We start from the raw sequence: 14,480 nt of genomic DNA, 5'->3' as shown, positions 1-14,480 counted from the left end.
GGGGGACGGGGAATGGGGGTTACGGTCAGTTCATCGCACAGTGTTTCTGCTGCTTCTTCATCCTCAGGGGGAGGACTCTTCTCATCGTTCCCCTGCTCCAGCGTGGGGTCCCTCTCACAGGAGACAGTCCTTCACGAACTTCTCCAACATGAGTCTCTCCCACGGGGTGCAGACCTTCAGGAGCAGACTGCTCCAGCGTGGGTCCCCCACAGGGTCACAAGTCCTGTCAGCAAACCTGCTCTGGCGTGGGCTCCTCTCTCCATGGGTCCACAGGTCCTGCCAGGAGCCTGCTCCAGCACAGGCTTCCCACAGGGTCACAGCCTCCTTCAGGTGCCTCCACCTGCTCCAGGATGGAGTCCTCCATGAGCTGCAGGTGGAATCTCTATGCCTCCTCATCCTTCCTCCATGGGCTGCAGGGGGACAGCCTGCTTCACCATGGTCTTCACCACGGGCTGCAGGGGGATCTCTGCTCCGGTGCCTGGAGCACCTCCTCCCCCTCCTTCTGCACTGACCTTGGTGTCTGCAGAGTTTCTTGCATCTTCTCACTCCTCTCTCCGGCTGCAAAAGCTCCCTCTAACAGTTTTTTTCCCTTCTTAAATATGTTATCACAGAGGCGCTGATTGGCTTGGGCTTGGCCAGTGGCAGGTCTGTCTTGGAGCCGGCTGGCATTGGCTCTGTCAGACACAGGGGAAGCTTCTAGCAGCTTCTCACAGAAGCCACCCCTGTAGCCCGCCGCCACCGCTACCAATACCTTGCCACACAAACCCAACACAACCACGTTGCCCAAAGCCTTGTCCAACCTGACGTGCTGGCTAGCTGTGATAGCTCAAGAGTGATGTCTAATCAGATTACCCAAATACATAGTTTTTCCCTTGCTGTGACAGGAGGCATGAGCTACACAAAAAAAATGCTTAAGGAGTTCTTCACTTGTGGAACTGGAGCAATCTGTGTCTTGGCTTTGTTATTTAGAGAGGTGGTAGATGTGATTATAATCATAGAATCATAGAATGGTTTGGGTTGGAAGGGACCTTAAAGATCATCTAGTTCCAACCCCCCTGCTGCGGGCAGGGACACCCTCCACTAGACCAGGTTGCCCAAAGCCCCATCCAACCTGGCCTTGAACACTTCCAGGGATGGGGCATCCACAGCTTCTCTGCGCAACCTGTGCCAGTGCCTCACCACCCTCACAGTAAAGAATTTCTTTCTAACATCTAATCTAAATCGACCCTCCTTCAGCTCAAAGCCATTACCCCTTGTCCTGTCCCTGCACTCCCTGATAAACAGTCCCTCACCATCTTTCCTGTAGGCCCCTTCAGGTACTGGTAAGCCGCAATTAGATCTCCCTGGAGCCTTCTTTTCTCCAGGCTGAACAATCCCAACTCTCTGAGCCTGTCCTCACAGGAGAGGTGCTCCATCCCTCCAGTCAGCTTCGTGGCCCTCCTCTGGACTCTCTCCAACAGCTCCATGTCTCTCCTGTACTGGGGCCCCCAGAGCTGGACGCAGGTGTACTCCAGGTGGGGTCTCACAAGAGCGGAATAGAAGGGCAGGATCACCTCCCTTGACCTGCTGGTCACGCCTCTTTTGATGCAGCCGAGGACACGGTTGGCTTTCTGGGCTGCAAGCGCACACTGCCGGCTCATGTTGAGCTTCTCATCAATCAATACCCCCAAGTCCTTCTCCTCGGGGCTGCTTTCAATCCATTCCTCGCCCAGCCTATAGCTGTGCTTGGGATTGCGCCGATCCATGTGCAGGACCTTGCACTTGGCCTTGTTGAACTTCCTGCGGTTCGCACGGGCCCACCTCTCAAGCCTGTCAAGGTCCCTCTGGATGGCATCCCTTCCCTCTAGTGTGTCGACCACACCACACAGCTTGGTGTCGTCGGCAAACTTGCTGAGGGTGCACTCGATCCCACTGTTGAGCAAGCAAAGAAGCTGCTTTGTGCCGAATAAATGCCATCATTTTGCTTACAGGTAGCTTCTCTCTGGTTTCTTGGCACGTGTGGCCTTCCTGTCTCTGGAACTAGAAGCCCAGACTGGAGGAAAAGGTATATGGGCTTTGCATGGGTTTTTGGACGGATGCTTATTTTCAGGTGTGCTGTCCCATACCTGCTGTCCCATTCCTGTCACTTTCCCCGTATTATAGTTAAAATAGCAATTGCAAAAACTAGTAATGAGTAATAGGAGGAGGGAGCACTTACTAGCTGGTAAGGAATACAAATAAGAGGATGGGTCCAAGCCCAGCTTTTCAGAGTAACTGAAGACCTGGCTCCTGTCAACATGCAGCGTTTGATGCAGATTTGGGACTAAGTGGGCTTTGGGAGAGATGCTGCAACATTAACAGCGTGCATCTTGGCAAGTTGTTTTAAGTGTTCTATGCAGTTTCCTCTGTAACCTCTATGAGATCTGAATGTTTTGGGATTTTTTTAGGATTTAAACATCACAGCTTTGGATGTGGAACTGTAAGTTGGAACTGCAGTTTCGCCTTGTAGCTGCTGGAAGCTCTGGTAACAACAGGTCTAACACAACACCTTAAGTCCTCAGGTGATCATTAAAAAAGGTTATTGTTGTTTTTCATTATCCAGGATCTTGTGCAGGCAGTAAACAAAGCAGATCTTGAGGAAGATATTTGACCTCCGTGTTTCTTGATATTTAGCTTCTAGCACTCACAGTTCTGGTGCTTCTCTGCAGTGATCTCTCTGCTTTTTCCCCAGCTGAACTGTGCTGCACTTTTTTAATAGTTCAGAAATCAGTGCCTCTTTCCCTCTCCTTCCAAAAGTTGTATGAGTTCGGTGGTACTCCAGTCTGAGTGGTGCTATGTCCTGTCTAACCTCGTCCACTGCTGAGTCTTAAGGCTTGTCTGGTACCTTCCACAGCTGGGTTCTGCTTTTGTATAGAGCTGTTGAGTTCGTGCAGGTACGTGTCAGTCACTCTCGTGAGCATGTTTCATTCAGTCAAGTGCCTTCACTGTATGTACATCAGGTAGTGCCCTCGCACAGGAAAGTGATGTTCCCTTGAACACAAAGCATGGGGGAATCTGTTAAAATACAACACTTCCCCTTGTGATGGAGAGTTCCTCTCCGGACTGCTTCTTCCAAGGGCCTACTTAACCTTTTGTTCTGTAACAGAAGTTGTTGACATCCATGTGATCAAAATTCTGCTTACAGAATATGATTGAAAATTCCCAGGAGGCAGAAGTGAGGAATTGCCATTGTACAGGACCTTGGTGCAGAGGATTTCTGAATTAACGCAGTCACTTCCCAAGAATCAATAAAATGGGCTGATTGGAGTGTCATAGATCACTTGTGCTCCTCCCTTCAACACCTAAGTTCCTGCTGAAGGGGCCTACAAGAAAGCTGGAGAAGGAATGTTTACAAGGGCATGGAGTGATAGGATGAGGGGTAGTGGCTTTAAACTGAAAGAGGGTCGATTTAGATTAGATATTAGGAAGACATTGTTCCCTGTGAGGGTGGTGAGGCACTGGCACAGGTTGCCCAGAGAAGCTGTGGATGCCCCATCCCTGGAAGTGTTCAAGGCCAGGTTGGATGGGGCTTTGGGCAACCTGGTCTAGTGGAGGGTGTCCCTGCCCGCAGCAGGGGGGTTGGAACTAGATGGTCTTTGAGGTCCCTTCCAACCCAAACCATTCTATGATTCTATGTTGTACTTTGAAGAAAAAAAAAAATCTCTAAGGAACACTTCCTATGAAATGTTACTGGGCATTCTAAAAGTAGGTAAGATTAGATGGGTTTTTTTCTAATTCAGAAGATAGGGCAGCTGATAGGACGACGTGCTTTTGGGTCTCATTGTGGTAGATAGAATTAATTGGACACTGGACTGGAAGTTAGTGGTTGCCTGAGGAGCAATGATCATGGCCTAAATAGATTCATTGTGAAATAGCCAGTAACTTTGGCAGCTGATACTTTAAATGGGTACTCTGCTTAAGCTGAGGAAAGCTATAAAGAAAATTGATCATGGGGATGAAGTTGTTACCAAAGTGGAATCTGCGCTCAGTTCTGTCTAGCCATTGCTTCTATCTGCTCTGTGCACTTTTGCTCGTTTGGACCTTTCCTGGTACTTTGAATGCTGTTCTTGAAACTAGAAAAGTGTTTTTTTTAAAAAACAACACTTTTTTTTTTTGTGTACCTGGCTGTTGTCTGTAAGCCTAAATAAATTTCTGTGGCATAGGATACAGTCTGGAGAGGGCTGCAAACACAGGATGCTGGACTAGTGCAGAGCACTGAGAAATTTTTAAGTCAAGTACAGACCCAGACTACAGGCTGATGTTCTATTCCATCATTCTCTGGTTTGAACATAGATTTTTTTTTTGTTTTAAATGAAAAAAGACAGTTAACCTTCCACTCCGTTGCAAAGCCAGGAAATTCTTACAAGACTCAGAACCCGGGAAGCATTTGACAAGCCACCTGCAATGTGAATTTAATGTCAGGCAACAGCAGGTGCTCTCCTTTAAGATAACCTTTGATTTCCTTGATTAAGAATCTAACCCATGAATCTGTATTTTCACAAGTGTGAAAATCCTGTAATTGCATTATCCAGTTCAGTGGGGCTGTGCTCCTAGGCAGTTGGGGGCCTTGAGAATAACATCTGTCTACGAAATCCTGAAGAACTGAAGTATGCATGTGGTCATCTGTGAAGCAAGACAGATGACTGACAAAAAGAAGAAAACCACATCAGTGCTATCAAAAGGTAGACTTAACTTCATTAGTGACCTGGAGTTCCGAAATAAATATAAATTAGAGCTTCTTTTAGGCCAGGACACTCTGTAACCTGTTCTGCCTACAGCTCCGTCGTCCGTGATCAGGCACTTCTGAGTATTGTGATGGAGCCAGGGCCTTACATCAACCAGGTCCCTACATCAAACAGCTCCCTATGCCTGCTTCACCTGTCTTGCCTCTGGGCTTGCCCAAACACTTGCCTGTGGAAGCATCCCCTTTACAGCAGGACTTCAGCCCAGTTCCTGCCTTCTGGGCTACTGGTCAAGGGGAAGACAAAGCATTGTTCTGGCAGGGATCTGTAACGGATCTACTGTCACGCACCCTGGAGGGTTACAGTTACACGAGGTGTTCAGAAAACAGAATTGGGAAGGCCTGGACCACTCCCAAGCCTGCCATAGGCACAATCTCAACTCCTGGTATATGGGTTCCTGCACAAGGAGCAGGAGATCCACGCAGCTGCCCTTGTAGCTCCTTGCTTTTGCTGTCTGGAAACATATTTAAGAGCAGTAACACAGTTCAGAAATTTTGAAAAGGTGAGACATTCTTATATTGGCCTGATTTAAGTGCAGTACTTCATGCTGTATTGTGAATTTGAACGATGGTGGCCCCTTCATACTGTTTTCCTGTTGGCCTAGCAGATCTGTAGAAGGAAAAAATTTACCACTTTTTTTCTTCTGCATTTTCACACCAGACTTGTCCTGTAAAATACTGGGCTGAGACCAGCCAGCAATGGCATTTGACCTCAAGTGGAATGTCCAGCAGCTGTGTATATCTTCCTCCTAACTGCTGTCATCTTTGTCCGAGCTAGAGATATACTCATGGGAGTTGTGTGAGATCTTAATAATCCTCTTGTGTGGCAGTTACTGTAAATGATCTTTAAAGACTTCAGAGGAAGATAAATAGGAGAATACTCATAAGCTGGATTCTGCTTCATTACTACACAGCTCGACTTCTTAAACCAAACCCTGTACTTTCATACTATCGCTCCCATCTGCTTAGTTGTAATCCAGGATGCAGAAAAAAGGGCTAACATGAAGAAGAGCATGGCCAGCCGTTCAAAGGAGGTGATCTTTCCCCTGTCCTCAGCACTGATGAGGTCACAGCTCAAGCGCCCTCCTTGGTGTGCAGTGCTGGGTTCCCCAGTACAAGAGATGTGGATATACTGGAGAGAGTCCCGCAAGGGGCTAGTCAGATGAGGAGGACCTTGGAGCATCTAACACATGGGGAGAGGCTGAGAGCTGGGGCTGTTTAGCCTGGATAGGAGGCAACTCAGGGGGATCTCTTACCCATGTGTATAAATTCCTGATGCAGACTCTTCTCAGTGGTACCCAGCAAAAGGAGAAAAGGCAATGGGCACAAATGCAATATAGGAAATCGCATTTAAACATAAGAAACAGTGGGGGTGTTTTTCCTGTCGAGAGTGGTCAAACACTAAAACAGACCCAAACCTCTCCCCCTTGGAGTGTTCTCAATTTGCTACAAGTGGTTCTCTCACCAAAGAATGTGTGTCTTTGCAATGCTCTGCTTGCCAGGGTTACGGATGTAGCCTGCAGGGCAGTGAAACAGCTGAGGCAGCTGCTGCGTGTGACCATGCTTGTGCAGTGCTGGTGCAGGCAGCAGCTCTGCAGTATCTCTCAGTGCCCTCCACTTGTACAGCTAGCCCAGTAAGTTCCTGCTGGCCATCACTGACCACCATGTGTTGGCCCCTCTCCCCTCCACCATCTGGCTGTACAGAACACCTGAAGTGATTAGGGGAGGTTTTATGTCTGTCCAGCTCTCTGGCAGAATTTAAAAAAAAAAAAAAAAAGTCTCTTAAGAAAAATTAAGAAAGGGGGCTTTAGAGAGCTGTCCATCTAATTTGTAGTTCTGTGTCTGAAAATAGTTAACAACAGGTGTTTCAGGAGCAGCATGTCTCTTTGTTTCATTTTCTTAAATCAGATTTTATGATAAAGTATCTTATTTTCCCGCAACTAAACCTTGGGAGAACTTGCACTTCTTGTATTTCAACAAAATACAAAAATCTGGTGGCCGCTGGGCTAGTACTGTCTCTTTGAGGCTCATAGCTATGCTAGGAGCAGTGTGGTACGTTAAAGGGATTGACTGTTACTGGTGGTACCTCTTAGTGCTACTTCACTGACCCTTCGTGCAAGGAGAGGTTTCCCCTGCTCCCTGTAGACCTTTGTATGTTCTTCCATGAAGGTGGATGCTGGTGGGAGCTCACAGGATGCACCACCACCAGCCATGGATGCAGTGCAGCTCCTGTGACTCTCATCTCCGGGAGCTGAGGCAGGTGAATGCAGGGAGCACAGCAGCCCTGGCATGAAGTGCAGCAGTGTTTGGGCCTGCTGAGTTGAGTGCTCACGCAGATGGTGCCTTTCTGGGAAAGGCAGTGCTTGGACTTGGCATTCCTCCCATCTTTGAGGAGCTGTGCCCATGCAATCCTGGGTAAGTCAGCAGAGGGCAGTCCTTTAACAGCAAGTACTTTGTAGCCCCGAATTAAGAATCAATTTACTGCTGCATAGCTGGATCATGCTCCTTCACAGGCGTAGAGAAGCCAACTGCTTATTGACAGTCCCAGTGCCACCTCTAGCGGTAAGTGACACAAGTCAGTGGACAGGACAGGTGACATAGGGACTGACAGCAGTAGCAAGGCAGTCCAAACAGCTGCTCTTGCCATATCCAGCCAGGTGCCACAACTGGACTTCTCCCGAGAGCAGCAGATGTGCTGGCTAGCTGTGTGGATAGCTCAAGAGTGATGTCTAATCAGATTACCCAAATACATAGTTTTTCCCTTGCTGTGACAGGAGGCATGAGCTACACAAAAAAAATTGCTTAAGGAGTTCTTCACTTGTGGAACTGGAGCAATCTGTGTCTTGGCTTTGTTATTTAGAGAGGTGGTAGATGTGATTATAATCACAGAATCATAGAATGGTTTGGGTTGGAAGGGACCTTAAAGATCATCTAGTTCCAACCCCCCTGCTGCGGGCAGGGACACCCTCCACTAGACCAGGTTGCCCAAAGCCCCATCCAACCTGGCCTTGAACACTTCCAGGGATGGGGCATCCACAGCTTCTCTGCGCAACCTGTGCCAGTGCCTCACCACCCTCACAGTAAAGAATTTCTTTCTAACATCTAATCTAAATCGACCCTCCTTCAGCTCAAAGCCATTACCCCTTGTCCTGTCACTACACTCCCTGATAAACAGTCCCTCACCATCTTTCCTGTAGGCCCCTTCAGGTACTGGTAAGCTGCAATTAGATCTCCCTGGAGCCTTCTTTTCTCCAGGCTGAACAATCCCAACTCTCTGAGCCTGTCCTCACAGGAGAGGTGCTCCATCCCTCCAGTCAGCTTCGTGGCCCTCCTCTGGACTCTCTCCAACAGCTCCATGTCTCTCCTGTACTGGGGCCCCCAGAGCTGGACGCAGGTGTACTCCAGGTGGGGTCTCACAAGAGCGGAATAGAAGGGCAGGATCACCTCCCTTGACCTGCTGGTCACGCCTCTTTTGATGCAGCCGAGGACACGGTTGGCTTTCTGGGCTGCAAGCGCACACTGCCGGCTCATGTTGAGCTTCTCATCAATCAATACCCCCAAGTCCTTCTCCTCGGGGCTGCTTTCAATCCATTCCTCGCCCAGCCTATAGCTGTGCTTGGGATTGCGCCGATCCATGTGCAGGACCTTGCACTTGGCCTTGTTGAACTTCCTGCGGTTCGCACGGGCCCACCTCTCAAGCCTGTCAAGGTCCCTCTGGATGGCATCCCTTCCCTCCAGCGTGTCGACCCCACCACACAGCTTGGTGTCGTTGGCAAACTTGCTGAGGGTGCACTCGATCCCATTGTCCATGTCGCTGACAAAGACGTTGAACAGTGCTGGTCCCAGTACCGACCCCTGAGAGACGCCACTCATCACTGTTCTCCACTTGGACATTGAGCCGTTGGCCACAACTCTTTGAGTGCGACCATCCAGCCAATTCCTTATCCACCGAGTAGTCCATCCATCAAATCCATGTCTTTCCATTTTAGAGACAAGGATGTCGTGTGGGACAGTGTCAAATGCCTTGCACAAGTCCAGGTAGATGACGTCAGCTGCCCTTCCCTTATCCACCGACACTGTAACCCCATCATAAAAGGCCACTAAGTTTGTCAGGCACAATTTGCCCTTAGTGAAGCCATGTTGGCTGTCACCAATCACCTCCTTATCTTCCATGTGCCTGAGCATAGTTTCCAGGAGGGTCTGCTCCATAATCTTGCCAGGCACAGAGCTGAGACTGACCGGCCTGTAGTTCCCTGGGTCTTCCTTTTCACCCTTCTTTAAAATGGGGGTTATGTTCCCCCTCTTCCAGTCGGCGGGAACTTCGCTGGACTGCCAGGACTTTCTCAAATATGATGGCAAGTGGCCCGGCCACTTCATCCGCCAGTTCCCTCAAGACCCGCGGATGCATCTCATCAGGTCCCATGGACTTGTGCACCTTCAGGTTCCTTAGATATTCTCAAACCTGATCTTCTCCTACACAGTGGGCGGTTCTGCATTCTCCCAGTCCCTGCCTTCCGCAACCTGGGCAGTGTGGCTCAAGCATTTGCCAGTGAAGACTGAGGCAAAGAAGTCATTGAGTACCTCAGCCTTCTCCATATCCTGGGTAACCAGGTCACCCATTTCATTCTGGAGGGGACCCACATTTTCCCTCATCCTCCTTTTATCACTGACATACCTATAGAAGCTTTTTTTGTCCTTGACATCCCTGGCCAGACTAATGGTATTCTACCAAGCAGATCTCCGAAGAGGCCAAAGTCTGCTCTCCTGAAGTCCAGGGTATTGAGCTTGCTCTGCACCCTCCTCGCTGCCCTGAGGATCCTGAATTCGACCATTTTGTGGTCACTGTAGCCAAGGCTGCCCTTGTCCCCTACCAGGCCCTCCTTATTGGTGAGAATAAGGTCCAGCATGGCACCTCTCCTCGTGGGCTCCTCTATCACTTGGTTGTCATTGACACATTCCAGGAACTTCATGGATTGCTTGCGCTCAGCTGCGTCGTCCCTCCAACAGATGTCAGGGTGGTTGAAGTCCCCCATAAGGACCAGGGCTTGTGAGCGTGAGGCTGCTCCTCTCTGCCTATAGAGGGCTTCATCTGCTTGGTCTCCCTGGTCAGGTGGCCTGTAGCAGACCCCCACTGTGATGTCCCCTGCCCTAGCCCTCCCTTTAATCCTGACCCATAGGCTTTCGGTGGGCTCCTCATCCATCCCCAGGTGGAGCTCCATGCACTCCAGCTGGTCATTGACATAGAGGGTGACGCCCCCTCCTCGCCTGCCCTGCCTGTCCTTCCTAAAGAGCCCGTACCCTTCCATCCCAACACTGCAGTCATAGGAGCTGTCCCACCACGTCTCTGTAATGCCGATAAGGTCATAGCCTTATAGGCACACACATGTCTCCAGCTCCTCTTGTTTATTCCTCATGCTCCGTGCATTCGCGTAGAGGCATTTCAGTTGTGCCCCCGATGAGGCTGACATTGGCTGGGGTGGCTGGAATTCTTTTGAGGTATTCTCCCAGTGTTACCCTGTTGGTTCCTGTTGCATTTGGAGCCCCCAGCTCTTCTCCTCTAGGCTTCGAGCGTGCTGTAGTGCATCCAGCATGTCTCTGAGCAGTAGGCCGAGGGCCCTCGCCAGCACCCCATCCCTCCAACCTGGGCACATCATCCCACAACATGTCGCTGGCAAGCCTGATGTTATCCCCCTCCCCCTTCAAGCCTATTTTAAAGCTCTGTCGATGAGCCCCGCTAGTTCCTGGGCAAAGATCCTCTTCCCCCTGTGAGAGAGATGAATCCCATCAGGGTTCATCAGGCCCAGTGCCGTGTAGGCCGCCCCATTGTCAAAGAACCCAAAGTTGTGGTGTTGACACTAGCCGCGGAGCCATGCATTTATGGACTGCGTCCGCCTGTTCCACCCACCATTGCTGCCCTTAATTAGAAGGAGGAAGGAGAATATTACCTGCGCTCCCAAATCCTTCAGTGACTGCCCTAAGAGCCTGAAGTCCCTTTTGATCGCTTTTGTGGTGCGTGCCTCTGCTTCATCCCCACCCACATGGAGGAGCAGCAGTGGGTAATAGTCAGAGAGCTGTACCAGTCTGGGGAGTTTCCTAGCGATGTCCTTGACATGGGCCCCGGGGGGAGGCAGCAGACTTCTCTGAAAGGAGGGTCTGCCCTGCATACCGGGCCCTCTGTACCCTTCAGAAGGGAGTCCCCTACGACTATAACTCTCCTTTTCTTCTTTGTTGGGGTGGTCATGACCCGAGGCATGGGCCTTTTGGGCGTAGGTGCTACCTTTGGAGTAGCTTGATGTCATCAATATCCTCGCTTCAGTGGCCTTCCACAGCCAGAGCCTTGTACCTGTTGCACAGGGGTACGTGGGATGGCGAGGTGGGTGAGGAGGAGAAGGGTTGCCTGCCACACCGCGTGTGTACTTGTTTCCATTCACTGCTGCTGCCTTCTACCTGGTAAGGGGAGGATACAGGGTCCCCTTCACTTTGGCTTTGGCCCATTAGCTGTCCCTGTTTCTGCCTCAGGGAGGGTACAGCTTGGCTCCACCAGTCTATCTCTCTCTCCGCCTCTCTGATGCTCCTTAATCTCTCCACTTTTTCATGGAGTTCTGCCACCAGGCTGAGCAGATCGTCCACCTGGTCACACCTCAGGCCACATACTTTTTTTTTTTTTTAAATCTTGAAGTATTTGAAATACATTAAAACACCACAGCTGTATCTCACAGGAATTTTGAAGCTGGGAAACTGAAGATGTAATGGCATTTATAATCCTCTCCCTCTCCAGCAAAAAACCACGTCTGGATCTGGGTTTGTGAGTCCTGCGGGTTTACTGCGGGAACACAGGCCCCTATCCAGTGAAGTGAAGCACTGGGATTAATCACCTGCTTAAGGTTAATCACAGGTTTTTTCTGGGATAGGCGCATTTGCAGGTGATAAAAAGGCCCACAGATAACCAGTGGAGGCAGTGGACTATTTCCTGATGATATTAAGTGACTTTTATCTTGGATGGCTTGTGAGAAATTAAATTCTAAGCCTGCCACTAACCTTTGACTTGTTTGGGAGGTTTTCAGAGCTGGTCCAGGAGTCCCTTATATATGGTTCCAGACCTTATATCAGTGTTGGCTGCAGACTGATGGATGTTAGCAAAAAAACCCTGATTCTTCCCTAATGCATCCTCTGTGCTGTAGGGCTATTGTAAGTGGGAAGGATTCCACTATCAATCTAATGTGATGTCCTTTGCAAATTTTGTTTTCTCATAGTCTGTGCTACCCGCCAGATCTGGGAGGAGGTGGCAGGGTAGGTGTTTCACCTATGTTGGCTACACCTTCAAGCGTTTTTCCTTATGGGTCACTGCAAGCTGGTGCTTCTTCTCCCCCTCTGATGAGCCAGGAAGGTGTGGGCACCTCTGATGGCTTGGGAAGCAAACCCTAGATGGTCTGAAGGCTGGAAAGGGTGTGGGTAAGAATTTAACTTTCTACAAAGTCATGTAAAGATGCACGTGTCTCCTTTTGCACTTATGTTGGGTTGCCTGATTATGCCATTTTATCTGGGATCGTTGAGATTTCTGGGGTGAAAAGATTGTCTGTGGTGGGGCATCATCCCTTCCTCCCTTTCAAATCTCCTGGCTGCTGGCTGAAGTAGCCTGGAGAGCTCTTTGCCCACACCTTGATATTGTGAGGTTTCACCAACCAGTGAAATTGCCACTGTTCTTCTAGTGTCATGTCATTAATTCCGTGCTTGCTGTGAGGATGGTTCAGGTTTTTTAAGGTTGATAGTCAAAGTCAAAAGCTGCTACAGGCTGGGAGTTTTGGATCAGCTGAGCTCCCTTTTGCCTGTGAACTCCGTGTTGTTTCAGCAGATCCACTTTTTTTTTTTTTTTCTCTCCCGAGTTGATATTTTTGTTTTATTGAAGTTTCCTTTTGGGTTGGGTGGGTCATAAAGCCAGTAGCAGAGCACATTTCTGTTGAATTTAATTCTTTCCACAGAAAGAGGAATTCTCTGTCTGAAGTTGGTGAGTAGAGGGTGACAGACAAAGCAAATGGGAAGAGCTGTCTGTCCTAAAGACAGTCTCAGCCTGCAGCAAAGACTTTCTTTCTTCAGAGAACCTGGTGTTCATTGCAGTTCCTGTGCTTCCAATAAGTGCCTGGACAAGGGCAGCCAATCCATCAGCTGCAGCCTATCAGCTGGAGAGCTGGTGCTCAGGGCTCTTGACTGAATCCACTAAAGACAAAGAGAGCCTGCAGTTGCTTACAGGGAAAGAAAATGGAAGTGATTTCAGTGATGCTGATGTTTTGGAAAAGCCTGGGATCAAAATGACACTAGGGACCTCAAAGCTCTGGTCTCAATGAGGAGGTGAAAATGAGGCCGTGAGTTCCCCATGGCAGGCTGAGTTCAAGAAAGTTTGGTTATCTGAGGCAGTTCAATTCTTCAGCACCTCCAGAATGCCCCTGCATGTTCTCGGTTGCCTTTCTTATGCTGATAAGCCATCACTGGCCTTTCTTCCCGATGAAAAGGAGATGAAAACTACAACCCTTGGTAACCTTGGGCTTGTCTTGTCACAGTGGTGCTGTAGCTGCTGTTGCCTTGCTTTAGTACTCCTTGTGCTTGAGATTCTGATGTTTGGTCTTCCTGAGAGGGAGTCACAGCTTTCTGCATGTAGTTTTCATGTGATGTGTCCTTCCTATTGCTTCTATTTTCCTCTTGTTTTCATGCTTAGCTCAAAAAACCAGCCTCACTGTTTTCTGGTCTTCCATGGCTTCTTAGCTCAGTTGAGTAGGATGCTGATGTGCAGCTGATCAGATGCAGCCCCTTGCTGGCACCACACCAAGCTCATAACTTTAGTAGGAACCTTTTGCTTCTGACTTGATAAACAAGGGGTGGGTGTTCTGAGGATGATTTTATTTCCTGTCAAGTGACCCATCACAGCACTCTTCTCAGCCTCTTGGCAAATGCTCTGGTTCTCAGAGCTGCTCCTAATCTAGCAAACCAAAGGCAGAAATGACACCGCTGTTAAGTGCAGGCCCCCAGTCATCACTGTTGCATTGGCTCATGCTCCCTGCTGTGCCTAGCCTGCTCTGAGGACGCACAGGGAGGATGATCCGGTTCACCCCATTCTCAGCAGGCAGGATGATCCAGGTTACCCCATTCTGTGATGAGCATCGTTGTGTTACCTGTCCTCTCACAGCCAGGTGAATGAGACCTAGTGATTTTAGCTACCAGTATAGCCATAGCCCAGCTCATTGCAGTGCAGTTGCTGGAGCTGCACGGTGTGATGATTTGAAGTGGTTCGTAAAATCTCTGCAGGAATGTGCATGGGTGTGGGGATAAGGAAGTGATCCTCAGTGCGCTGCAGCTGGAATTGTGTGTCACCATGGTTTTATGCTTCTTCATTTAGACAGATTTGGAAAAGCTTTCTGTTTGTGAAAATGCTAATTTTCCAGCTCATAAACTCTCTTTTTTTTTTTCTGTCCCTCATCTAATAGATATTTGGTAATTAAAAATAAACTTTTAGATTTATTTTGCCTCTGGTGTAAAAAATCAGAGCAGTGTTTAATATGCAATGGTGTCTGCTGCCCCTTCAGTGAACTGCTAAAAAGGAGAACAATAACTGGCTTGCATGCTTTAGAAGTTGCAAATAACATTTTGAACAGTTTGGATCATAATAGCTGTATTCATTACCCCCTACAGATTGGCTCTCATAATCTAAACAATCTCTATATGTTGTGTG

This window comes from Balearica regulorum, chromosome 11 (assembly GCF_011004875.1).
Source record: "Balearica regulorum gibbericeps isolate bBalReg1 chromosome 11, bBalReg1.pri, whole genome shotgun sequence".
Taxonomy (NCBI): domain Eukaryota; kingdom Metazoa; phylum Chordata; class Aves; order Gruiformes; family Gruidae; genus Balearica; species Balearica regulorum.
Note: the sequence above shows the minus strand (reverse complement) of the source record.